Below are 13,356 nucleotides of genomic sequence, written 5' to 3'. Positions count from 1 at the left end.
GTTAGGTTGACATAAGAACTACTTGGTTTTTTCTTTTTTTTTTTTAAAGATTTATTCATTTTATTACAGTCAGATATAGAGAGAGGAAGAGAGACAGAGAGATCTTCCGTCCAATGATTCACTCCCCAAGTGAGCCGCAACGGGCCGGTGCGCGCTGATCCGAAGCCGGGAACCTGGAACCTCCTCCAGGTCTCCCACGCGAGTGCAGGGTTCCAAGGCTTTGGGCCGTCCTCAACTGCTTTCCCAGGCCACAAGCAGGGAGCTGGATGGGAAGTGGAGCTGCCAGGATTAGAACCGGCGCCCATATGGGATCCCGGGGCGTTCAAGGCGACGACTTTTTAGCTGCTAGACCACGCCGCCGGGCCCACTACTTGGTTTTTTTCAAAAGAAATAAATCACATTGACCTAAAATATCATACTTTAGTAAGCCATATTTTCATATATATTCAATTTGAACCCTCTAACGTTTGCAATTAATACAACACTTAATGTTGTGCTTAACAAAACATGAGGTGTATTGACCAAAATATCATTTGATTATCATAGCAATTCTAGAACATGGACAAAGAAGAGATTTACTCAAAACAAGGAATGGAAAACTTGAATGACTGACTACTGGAGAGATCGGCTTACTATTACTTGCTATTGCTTCTTTAGATGTGTCAGGATTCAAATCTATAGCTTCTGGGCTTCTATTCATTTATGCCATCAGTAGGTTGCCTACACGTTAGGGTGTGTGTGTGCATAAACCATTGTTTAGACAATTTTTTCCTCACAACTCTTTAATTATGAGGAATGTGAGAGTAAATCAGAAATATTATCTCAATGTTTTCTAAGTTGAAGAATATTTTGGGGTAGTCTTTCTTAAAGAGAATACAGATTCTTCATAAGGAAAACTAATGAGTTCTATTAAAAAATTCAAATTCATGGAAGTATGGTGTAGGAAGTCCTTTAATAACAAAGTTTGAATAAGGAAATATGGAGAAATGGAGAAGGGACAGAAAAATAAGGATAACAAAATGGGCTCTTGGAAATTTTTGAAAGGGTGGCCACCGTAGTGTCACAAGCTAAGCCACTGATTAAGATGCCTGCATCTTATATCAGGTTCTAGTTCAATTCCTAATTACTCCACTGTTAGGCTAGCTTCCTGTTAATGCATCTGAAGAGGCAACAGATGGATGACTCAAGTTCTTGGACTTCTGCCACCCACATAAGAGACCCAGATGGATTTCTGGGCTTCTGGCTTCAGCCTGGCCCAGCCTTGGATGTTACAGGCCTTTGGGCCATGAACTAGCAGATGAACTCCCTCCTACCCACCTCCGCACTCCTTCTATCTCTCTATCTCCTCTATCTCACTCTCGCTCTGCTTTTGAAGCAGATGAAAATAAACAGTTTCTTTTTCAAAAAGGAATTTCATGGAACAATAAGCAAGAAAGAATGTTAAACATAAGAGGTAAGAGAGAGAAATGGGGTAATACTTGATAAAACAGCAACCAGGAAGTGCAGAAGAAAACTTCTAGGCCAGAAATCTGAGCAAAGGCTTGAAGAAAGGAGAGGATTGTAAATATAGAAATATAGTAAGGGATATTTTTAGAGGTTCAGAAGTTGAGAAGAAGATACATTTTTAATTCACCAACCCTTGTGAAGACAGAATGAACACAGTTGAATTACGAAGAAAAGGAAATTAAAATGGTGAGATCCATAGGATAAAAGTCCATATGCGAAATCTTCGGATGTCAGTAAGAATGATGGAAAAAGGAAAGAAGGCATGAGTGGAAGGTGAAACCCAGGATAGGGGAGGAGAAAAATTGAGAGTCAGGAAAGATCAGCGCTGGGACGGCAGCAGACTGCAGTCAAATCTCCAAGGAAGCAATTCTCAGGAAACACACCAAGGAGACTAAACCCCAACCTGTGCCTGGAGGGGGCAAGTCCCACAGGTGAGAGGGGAGGAAGGTCCACTCTGCAAGATGAGGTCAGAAACCGAAATACAGGGCACACAGAAAACAGACAATCCAAGCTGTGGAGCGTAGGGTCTTCAAAGTAAGATGAGGGCTGATGGGAATTAATCACTGAAACATGGGTGTTAGTTTCCTTTCACTAAATCTGAGTATCCTACCTTATTTTGCATAGTGCTTGTGACAGCATTATGCTGCCATAGTAAATTCACATGGAAAAGAACTTCACATTGAACAACTCAATTTATTTATTTCTATATTTTCATTTTGTTTGGATAGGGAAGAGAGAGAGACAGAAAGAAATCATTCATCTGCTGATTCACTCCCCAAAGGCAGCAACAGCCGGGACTGAGTGAGGCTGAAGCCAGGAGTCTGAAACTCAGTCTGCACGGCTCATCTGAATGGCAGAGACTCAAACACTTGAAACAGCACATGCCACCTCCCAGTGTGTGCCTTAGCAGGGAACTGGATGAGAAGCAGGGGTGAGACTCGAACTCAGCCACGTGGCATCTTTTTTTTTTTTTGAAAGATTTATTTATTTTTACAAAGTGAGATATACACAGATGAGGAGAGACAGAGAGGAAGATCTTCCATCCGATGATTCACTCCCCAAGTGAGCCGCAACGGGCTAGTGCGCGCCGATCCGATGCCGGGAACCAGGAACCTCCTCCAGGTCTCCCACGCAGGTGCGGGGTCCCAAAGCCCTGGGCCGTCCTCGACTGCTCTCCCAGGCCACAAGCAGGGAGCTGGATGGGAAGTGGAGCTGCCAGGATTAGAACCGGCGCCCATATGGGATCTCGGGGCTTTCAACGCAAGGACTTTAGCCGCTAGGCCACGCCGCCGGGCCCAGCCACGTGGCATCTTAACTGGTGTGCCAGACTCCCACCCCATGAATGAACAATGTTTTACTTTGGAGCATTTGCCCAAGGGTAAAGTGAGCTTTGTGGAGTGCCCTCTCTTTCCCTCTGAAGGAGGAAGAATGATGGTGTGAAAATGGGACTGGAAGTGATAATCCTTTCTTAAACTGATCTCCCAACAAGTTTATGTGAAGTGAGAATCATGGTCAAATATTTATGGCAAAGCATGTTCTAGATATTCCTTTACATTGCTTGTAACTGAAGATCCCTTGAGTTTTAAACATTTTGATTTACAGAGTTTTCATATCAAAGGTCTTTTTATAGTTTCTATTTTATAATCCAATTGTGTAGATTACTTCAATAACTCTTCATCTTGGTACTACACATCCTTTTTTATTTGGGTCCAAATACATTCTGAGTCTGAGTATTGTAAAAGTGTACCCACTTGGGGCTCCAGGATTTCCATGCTTCCTACCCCCTCCCTGCTCTGCTTCCCTCCCCCACCAACTATTTCTCATCTCTCTCATCAATTGAACGGATACAAAGCCTTTGGCAATACAGTTTCCTTGTCACTATGAAAATGGGGTGAAAAGTCATAGCAGACATAAGGAAAGGAAGAGAGTTGGATGATGTGCTCCCACTGGTCGCCTGGGCCACGTGCAGCACAGAGCCTTAGGCAGGACTCTGGACCCCAGGGTGCACACTGTGCTAGCACTGTGGAGAGGTCAAGTCAGTGAAAGCCGTAGCTACTTCTCTGCCTCACAGGCAGACCTGTCTCTCATAAGAACTTAGAGCAATTTCTGCAGTGCTACAGTTGCTATCTGTTTTTCTTTTTTCCTTTCTTCTTTTCTTTTTCTTCTCTCTTTAGTTTATTTTCATAAACAGTAACCTCCTTCTGTGATCTTTACCTGAAAGACTTAGGTGCCTGGAAAGAAAAACAAAGTCAGTGGGTATTGTTAGTAACAAGTAATATTGTAATGTTAAAAAAAATCATCTTGAACTAAGAAAGAAAACTTTCAAAAGTAGCTGTCAGTGAGGAAAATATTTCCATCTCTAGAGAGCATAAGACTTGATCTATCTGGCATTTGATAAAAACAGACGCTTTTCCTGTCACCTGGGAAAAAAGGGAATACCAGAAAAATGATAACTTCTATTTTGCCAGAGTAGAAAAAATAGCCAAAATGAGTTTGAGAACAGTTTTTGGATTTCTTCGGTTCCCTTTTTAACCTTTAGCATGTAGAGAAATTAGAAATCACAGGTAGGAAGCTCATAAAGATGACAGGATGGCAGACAGAATTCCTGACTATCAGAGCAGAAAGAATTCATAAGGGAGTTGCCACATGTAACATTATACAGTCAAGTTCAGAATTGGAGGCAGAGGGGGGCCAGGCAGGAGTTTTAAGAACAACTACAGTTCCTTAGCATTCTCTTAATGCTAAATCACTTATCTGTTTTGTTTCCCTTGCTTCCTAGAATTAAAAAAAGTTCTTCTCTAGCTGGGGTTGCTATGCAGAGAGAGGTGAACTGCACTGGCCTCTGAACGCACTTCTGCGTAGCAGGGGCTGCTGGGAACTCTGCGGATGTGCATATTGATGTACCCTCTAGCTTCAGGGATGATGAAAGAGCGTATTACTTATTTCCACAACAACAAAGCTAAAAGAAATTTGAAAGCAGCCAGTGATTTTACCTGGAGACTTTCTCCCAGGTGACAAGGTTCTGGAGCCATAGAATTTAAATATGTATGGGGGCAGTTCCACTTTCTATAAAGTTTTTAGGGAGAGGTGCAATACCACTCCCAAACAAACAAACAAGATTCAAAGAGTATCACTTTCATTTGCATTAATGCAGTCAACTAGGCCTCAAATATGGAGAAGACATAATTATGCTCATTCAGAGTCTATTTTATTTGTTGTTTACTAGGCTGGACTGACATGATATGATTTGTGCTTTGCGGGGTCACAACAAGCTACTAGCAGGACAATTTGCTGAATCAAGAGGATGATTGTGTCTGGTGCCAGTCAGTCGCAATTAGGACCAGGATCAGGGAGGCCCGGGGCTTGTTCATCGTCTTGGGCAAGCTGCATAGAAATCAGCTCACCTGAAACTAATTGTCACAACAGAGACCTTATGCAAATGAGCCCTGGGGTTAGCGTGGGAAAAGAAAAACTGTCGCAAAGATAGGTGACCTGCTGAGCAGGGGGTCTGTTGCTGGGGAAATCTTTGTTCAATGAGTTTAAAAATGTTTTCATTGTTCAACATCCTCCCCCACCCTGCCAAAGTAGCATACACACTCATGGAGAGTGTGGCAAACACACTCATCTAAAATTCCAATCAAGTAGGAGCCAGCTTTGGATCCTGGAATAAACTGGAAGTTCTTACACTTTATAAGGGCAAAGCAGAAAAATCATCTTCTTGAGTAAGGGCCCTTAAAGTTTAGGTGCTGCAGACTGCAGAGCGGCCTACCTTCAACACTCCCTGGAAAGTCAGGCCTTCTGCTACCTGTGGGATTTCGATTGTCTTCTCTAACTGCCTGTCACTAGCCCCTGGCACATGGTCATGAAGGATGCTCACGAACTATGTAGAAAAGGTATGTGTTCTTACTGAACTTCACATTTAGAGAATCTCCCCACTGCCTGGCAGAAGAATTGAGGGAGCAATGGCAGTTTCTTGAATTGTGGTTTCTCAAAGGTTCATAAAAAGCAAGTGAAATGCAAACACGAAATTCCAGGAATGGTTATTCACTGGAGTGAAATAGAGTGTAGAAACTTCCTCAACACAAAAATAATTTTTATTTTTGTGTTGTGCCTTACTCCACTTTTTAACCCCAGGCAAAAACATTTGCAAATTAGAAAAGTTACAGGTTGATTTTACAGCACCCCTTTGAAATAATCTCAAAATATTCCAATTTCGAACAACTGCATGAAGAAGAGCTATTCCAAAGTAGTAATAAATATTTTGGCATCATATTGTAATAAAGATGCCTTTGGATTCCTAATTGATTTCTAGCATTCTTGTTTCCTTAAAAAGTATGGGTTCACAGATTGACACTGACTGATTTTTCACTGAGAAGTTAATACACATTTCTAAACAATGCATATTCACCCTGCAACATAAATATGAGAGGAAAGCAAAATAGAATAAAATGAACTTGTTGCAGTAACAGAGGGCAGATATTTTGTGTCTGAAGAGTTCAAGGGAAGAATAACTTGAATGAAATAAAAATAGGTGAGAAAAATGAAACAAAGTTGCATAGCGTTAGCTTTGAATCCAAACGTTATTTTGTTTGGCAAATTAGTCTGAGAAAGTGCTTGCATTGTGCTTCTTAAAGAGCTGTTTTGAAATTTGGGATTTTATATGATAAACAACCTTGGAAATTAACTTAGGAGCTACCACAAGCCCTGAAGAAAGTAAGGCTCAAGAGAAGTCAAGAGAAGTGAGTAGTCACAATTTTAAGTTTAGGAAGGAAGGAAGGAAGGAAGGAAGGAAGGAAGGAAGGAAGGAAGGAAGGAAGGAAGGAAGGAAAATAAAGAAAGAAAAAAGAAAGACACCTAGTCTTTTGTGCCTTCCCCACTGTCTGAAATAATTTCCACATGTAGGAGACATTTCACAGTGGGTACGAAATGCTCAGCCTTCACTCATCAAACTTTAATCGGAACTGCATTTTAGTTTTTGAATAAAGAACACTTAAAAAATTTAGATGCAAATTATTTTGCATTATTCATGCTCTAAGTGTCCTTGTAGATTTAAACACTTCTGAGGCCACCTTGATTCAAGTAATTACCTAGGCCCTCACTGCTCCGTCATGAATAAGGTATTTTGTACAAGTAAAGTATGCGCCCGATGAGCTTTTAAAGTGGCTTTACACTGAACTTGTGTATTGCTTCTTGTGCATGAGTGAACCCAACATGCGTCGCAATCTGTCTCAGGTGGGAAACCCTGGCTGGGCATCCATGGGTGACGGGATGAAACCTGAGCCATCCCCTCCACACATGCTCTTCCTTTGTCTCTTCTTGAGAATCTCAAAGTGATCCTCCTGCCTGATTCCAGTAGTTACATTAGGATGGAAGAGAGCAATAGAAATCTAGGGAAAGAAACCAGGCGGAATGTGGCAGTGCTTCTGCTTAACCATTCCGTTACCAGAGTTCATTTCAAATGTCTGTTCTTCAGGCCACCTATCCTCCATCAGGAAAGGCTTCTATGTAAGATAAAAAGTCTCTGATGTTTTGTGGCTCCATACATCCGTGTTCCTGTCTGTCACCCTCGCCTGCAGAGCTCTTAGAGTTAGATAACACCTTTCTCACTGTGTGCTACAAGAACTGTAACTGGCTTCAGACTCACAAGCAACAGAAGAATGCTTATAATGGAAATGAAAGTGATCACAAAGCACCAATCTATAAGTTTATCCACACACATGAAAAAGGGGCTTCGTAAGAGTTAAAAGTAATTGGCTGAAGCTTGTAGCTGGCATTTGTTACAAAGTGCCCAAGCCTTTCCTTTCCAACTCCGTGGCTTTGAAGAATTATAGGAATTTTATGATGTGCTATTGGAGTTATACTGGCAGAGATTACAGAAAAGGGGTTAAAGTTGGTTTATGGTAGAAAAAAATTATGCAGAAACCAATAAAAATAAACACACTCAAGTAGACTAAACTTGCTGGGCTTTTAGTTTTAGTTTTAACAAAGGAAGTTTAGATGAAAGTAAATGTTGCAGCTTTTAGAAAATTAGTTGACACTCATGCTTGATCATCTTTACTACACAGCGGTATAATTAATATTTAAACATTCTAATAATGCAGCTTGCTTTGCATGCACTTTTCAGCCTCACAACAGTATATTTTATCTGGAATTGTGCTAGCATTTTCTTGGGTACTGCCCATTTTTATAGTTAAATTTAAAATAGAGTAGGGCCTTCGCTCTTATGGCCAGTAAAACATCAATAGGAGAATGAACAGGTTTCATACATCTACCGGACAGTTTATTATTAAGACCAATATTTACCAGAGATAATAGAGAGTATATAAATTGTGTTTCATTGCCCTCTGTGAATGTTTTAAAGTGATCAGAGTAGATTAAGTTCGAAAGCTGCATTTGGCTAGTGTCTGCTCACATCTGACTCTCCAAAACAAGAGAGTTTTGACTTACATAAAGGCAGTGTGAAATCAGTAAGAAATGTAAGAAATACGGAGCTTGCCCTCTCCTCCTCCATACCTAGCTACACACTAGAACTTTTCATTAACACAGTGAGGATTTTTATTTTCAAAACACAAAATGGCTGCAGTCTGGGGACATCATCTGGATGGTGACAGCTGAATCCCCAGGAACTTAGTGAAACAACAGAGCTGCTCAAAGGTGGAGAAGTCAGCTCACTGGGAGGAGCCTGAGTTTGTTTTCCTGTGAGAACTTTCTTCCTGTTCCAGTCTCAGGGCTGTAGGTGGTAGGGAAAAGTTGTTTCAGGTGCTGCCCTCAGCCCCGTGCCTTTGAAGAGCGCAAGGTGCCTGGTCTTCTTGATCTTCTTAGTTTGATTGGGGAGAAAGAGGCTTCTACTTTTCCATCATAACTTAAGTGTCCTTGAACCGAAACAGAATTTGCATGCCCATATTAACTGCTAGTTCTTTATAAGTGAGTAGGTGTGCTGAGCTGCATGTCTATTTTGAGGCTCGGCCCACATTAACCCCTTGAGGCTCACTTCGTGATAGGCACAGCCCTGTGGGAGCCCTGACATGTAGTGAAGCATGAAGCCATAATAGCTCCACAACCATACCATCGTTGGGGGCATCTTGTTTTGCTTAACTCTGCGGAACTGTGGTTTGCACAAAACAAATGGTGTAAATAAATATGGAAAAAATTAGACAGGTTAGATTTCAAGAGAGGGGAAAAAAGATAAGCCATAGTAAAAAAAAAAAAAAAGAATATAAAATATTACCGCCACGGAGCAACATGTAAACTGTTCTGCGCTGACAGACCTGCCAGGAATTAGAGGTAGACGGCAAGAGGAGGTTTACATGGCTGCTTCATTTTCTAATTTCAGAATAAAGTCATTTTTACAGATTCTCGGACATGATCATTTTTACTTCTGATATTCACTAACAGTTTCATGTTTTGCGTGTTTTCCTGGACTTGTTTTGGGACATGTAGCTGAATGAACTCAGTTACGAATAAGTAACAGCCCATTTACACCATGCTATTGAGGTAGTAGAGATAAGTTGAAGCCAACTGCTGTCACATGTATGGATTTGATAGATGGGTAAGCCAAAGAATGGACAAACTCAATGCATTTTTCTTATGCCAATCTTCACCTGCCCAGGAATTTTTTTTTTAAAGGCAGCCTACTGGCAGAGTAAATTCAAGAGTTATCAGTAGTTCATGATTTCTAGGAATTACAGCACAACCGCAAAATAACTACTTCAATGAGAAAAGACAGCTATAGAATCTTTTCAAGATTTTTATTTATTTTCATTGGAAAGGTATATTTGCAGAGAGAAGGAGTGTGACAGAGAGAAAGAGCTTCCGTCCAATGATTCACTCCCCAAGTGGTCGCAATAACCAGAGCTGAGCCAATCCGAAGCCAGGAGCCAGGAGCTTCTTCCAGGTCTCCCACGCATGTGCAGGATCCCAAGGCTTTGACTGCTTTCCCAGACCATGAGCACGGAGCTGGATGGAAAGTAGAGTAGCCGGGATACAAACCAGTGTCCATATGGGATCCTGACGGATGCCAGGTGAGGATTTAGTCACTAGGCTATGGTGCCAGGTCCTAGCTATAGAATCTTAATTCCAAATGTGTGTCATGACAATGAGCCAGAAATATTATATATGAGGTAGTGCAGAAAGTTCATGGAAAGTAAAATTAAAAGATGGTTATTTTGGTGCCAAAATATTTTGAAATGCAGTTGTAGTTTTTTTTCATAATACCCTTTTTCTTTGAATTTTTTGAAGATCCTTCATTTATGGTGTTTGGACTTGATAATAACACCCCCTCCACACACACACACACAGACACACACAACTGATTCACAATTGTATCTGAGGAATGCTTTTTTAGTCACAAATAGAAATCAAAGTGAAAGCAACAGTCTACCTTGCTGTCTAGGTGATAGATACCAATGAAGTTAGGGCGAGTGTAGGCGATAGTCAAGGAATCCAATCAGAATAACTCACAACAGTGAAACCTGAGAAGGTTTGTAACAAGTGGGTGATAGTTTCAGGCCTCTGTGAGAAAGCATAAACTAAAGTTCATGCTGAGACAAAAAAAAAAAAAAAAGTGGGGAGAACACTGGAGGTAGAGAGAGAGAAAACCTTCCTGCTATGACAAAGCCTTTCCCATGCTTGTTGAAATGTCACTGTGTTGTTAAATGCTCTTTCCTTTACTGGGTTTTATATTATTTTACAAAATACTTTTGGAGTTTCCTCTAATTTTGATAAATATTCAAATGTGTGCACTTCAGTTTTGAATGAGGGAAAATTTCCCGTGCTTGTTGAGTTTCCTTTCAAGTAAGAAACTAACTTTTGTAATAAATAAGAAAGTTACATTTCTTTTCCCCGATATTATCAGGAAAACAGGCACAGTCTTTAGTTTATAAACTCAGAAGCCACCAGTTCTTAAAAATGAGAACCAAAATATTTCAAGAGAAATCTTTAAATAATAATGACCTGAAAGAAATGAATGATTATGGATATCCAATATAAAGTTCTGCATGTTTTTACTAGGAAGTCCTCAAGTTCAAGAAACTTAGGGTAAAAGTGAATATAACCAGATTAGATCCCACAGGTATTCGATAGGACTCTTTTAAACCCTTTAGCTTGAGTCCTAATCAATGACTGTAAGGCTGGTATGGTGTCTAAATTCAACCTTCTCTGGAAGACTTTCTGGCCTCTGAGCCTTCTTAGTGTGGAAGAGGAAAGTGAAGTAGCAAATTATTTGGTTTTACCTACAGGGAAACCTGGACAACAGTCACTTAGTTTGTATATGGAACTTCAAATCTGATGCGGTGTGACCAGCTGCTAGCATGAAGGAGAGGAGTGGGAATCATTAACATTCCTTGATTGGAGAGCACATTAGGAGGTAGATAAGGAAGGCCCACAGGTCACCTACCTCCTGCTCAGGGAAGGACAGTGCTGGAATGTCTGCAATGTGTTTCTATTTTTGTCACACCTATGTGTGGCCACCCATCTGGTCTGAATCAATCAGTCTCATCCCAGGGCCCTGCTCCTTTCCCAGCTGAAATAATACCCTCCTTCCCCCAGCACTGCCTTCAGCAGGGGCACTGCCCAGGCTAGGCCTGTGGAGGAGGCCATGTGTTTGCAAACATTGGGGAACCCGGAATGAGTCATTGGGGAGGTGGTTTTTTTTTTTTTAACATGGATATTTCATGGGTAAGCTCTGCTCTTTTAGAAATAGGACTTGAAAAACACTGTACAAATCCTTAGAGGAATATTTTTGACTCCAGAAAGTGAAACACAATGATACTGTATCATTTTGTATACATATAAAATGGCCTCAACAAGTTCATTGCAAAATAGAACTATAAGATTATGTGGATTGGCCATGAACTTACTGAACACTATGTATACATTCTATTTAGTTTTAATTTCTTGACACAGAATCTAAATTCTGAATCATTGTGCTATTATACCTAAAGTAGATGATGTCAGAATGAGACCATAGTGGCCTGTAGTATTTTCTTAGGACACATCATTTACCTATACACTGGTAGATGCCATGTCCGATGTCCCTGTACCTCTGCTTCTCTATAATTTCCAGTCTTTCCTCATGGGCATAGCCTATTTTCTAGCAATCTAGTCTCCATGCTACCCCCATGAGATTCCTACATACCTGACAGAAAACAGCTTCAGGCTTATTATTCCAGCTACTAGACTACTGATTTCTGCTGAAAAGGGTCAAGGTATTCACCAGTTAAACCAGCCACATTTTAGGACCACATAGCACTCTTCCCACAAGAGACCTCAAAACTTACTGACATTGGCTTTGGCAAATTAAATAACATGACATAAAACTACTCATTTTCCCTATCTGCCCAGTTTTCCACTGCAGTGGGAAATGCCACCCTATCATGGACCTCCCAACCAGGAACCCCACAGTTATTTTTGTCTCACCACTGTCTTTCTCATTCCCCACATCCAGTCTGTTACCAAGCCATTGCCACTTTTTCTTTGCCAACATTTCCTGAATCCTCCCCCTTCCTTTTCATTCTCATAGTTGTGGTCTTGGTCTAGGCTTTGGCCTTGGCTCACTGGGACTTTGCAGTTTTCTTCCCTCTCCCCTTCCACATGTATGTATCAAACTGGAGCTTCCTTTAATAACATTGCCCAGTTTTTTTCCCTATCCTTTTGGCCAGTCTGTTCACTCTCTTTGGGCTCCATTGAACCTGCCGCTTGATCTCTGGACAGGCTTCTAATGTTTGTGTATCATCTGTCACACCACAATCCAAAATATCATTCTACTGCTTCCTCTTTGTTTTTAGTCTTTCTTTATTCAGCCACCCTTTGATTGCTTTAGAAACACTTATATATGCTGTACATGTTTTTGATGCACAGGCAGATCCTAAAACTCCTCTACTTCCCTCTTCTACTCTGAGTATGTGCAGATTCAAACCTTTCACCTCTGCTACTTGCTGCCAATGACACTGACCAGTTATGCAGTTACCTACTCTCTCTATACCTCAGTTTCCTCATCTGCAAGATGCATTGTTGATAAGTACACATTAGGGCATTTGTTGAGAACACTGCTGACGTAGTAAGCCCCATTTCAATGTCCACTGTCGTCAGCAGCACAACTCAAAGGACAACTACCCCATCGCATCTCTTGTGATCGCCATCACACTGTTTTTTCCTTGAATGATGGTGTCTTAGAAATCAAGGAGACACACTGAATAAAAACAACAACTTTTTTGAGGATGATTGTGAGGATCCTAAGAATGACAATGATGACGATGGTAATATTAACATGAACAAATGCTCCTTTGAGTTACTGCTCTGCTTATACAGCTAAGTCTCTAGGAAACAGGTAGTATTTCTCTTCAAATTAGTTTTCCCCATTACATGGAAGCATGTTATGCAGTAAGAAAATATATTGCACAGTATGCATGAGATTTATTACTCAGAAAGAAGAGAAATGGTAAGAATTTTAAGTGTTCTACATACTTATTGAGATTTCACATGAGGAGATAAAACAAATGAAAACTCTGACTTGTTAATAATTTACATTTTAGTGGAAAATTCATACATGCTGTTAAGATACCTCTAAGACCTAACACAGAAAATGCAAATAACTTACATCTATTGTGCACTGAAGACAGAATTTGAGAGAAGTATATGAACTAAAAGAAAAAAATCCAAGTGTTTTCAAGGGACTGTTGACCATATTTACAAGGGGCTACAATTCTACTTAGTTTCAGAGAACTCTTTTTGAAGTGGTATCACAAAGACCTTCCCATTCATGAGGTGTGTGTTGCGGAAAAATCCACCGGCCTACGTCACCACCTAGGAGGTAGCTTACAAATAGGGGATTTCTTTTCAGAAAGCCACACC

General features: G+C 40.7%; 1 protein-coding gene across 7 annotated transcripts in view; it reads left to right on the top strand.

Moving 5' to 3' along the window:
* The window catches only part of ZEB2 (zinc finger E-box binding homeobox 2), a 129,734-nt gene that overhangs the window by 35,419 nt on the left and 80,959 nt on the right, over window positions 1-13,356 (top strand). The window lies entirely within an intron of this gene.

The sequence above is a fragment of the Ochotona princeps genome, chromosome 5, assembly GCF_030435755.1.
Source record: "Ochotona princeps isolate mOchPri1 chromosome 5, mOchPri1.hap1, whole genome shotgun sequence".
NCBI classification, from domain to species: domain Eukaryota; kingdom Metazoa; phylum Chordata; class Mammalia; order Lagomorpha; family Ochotonidae; genus Ochotona; species Ochotona princeps.
This window is presented reverse-complemented; position numbering and strand designations above follow the sequence as displayed.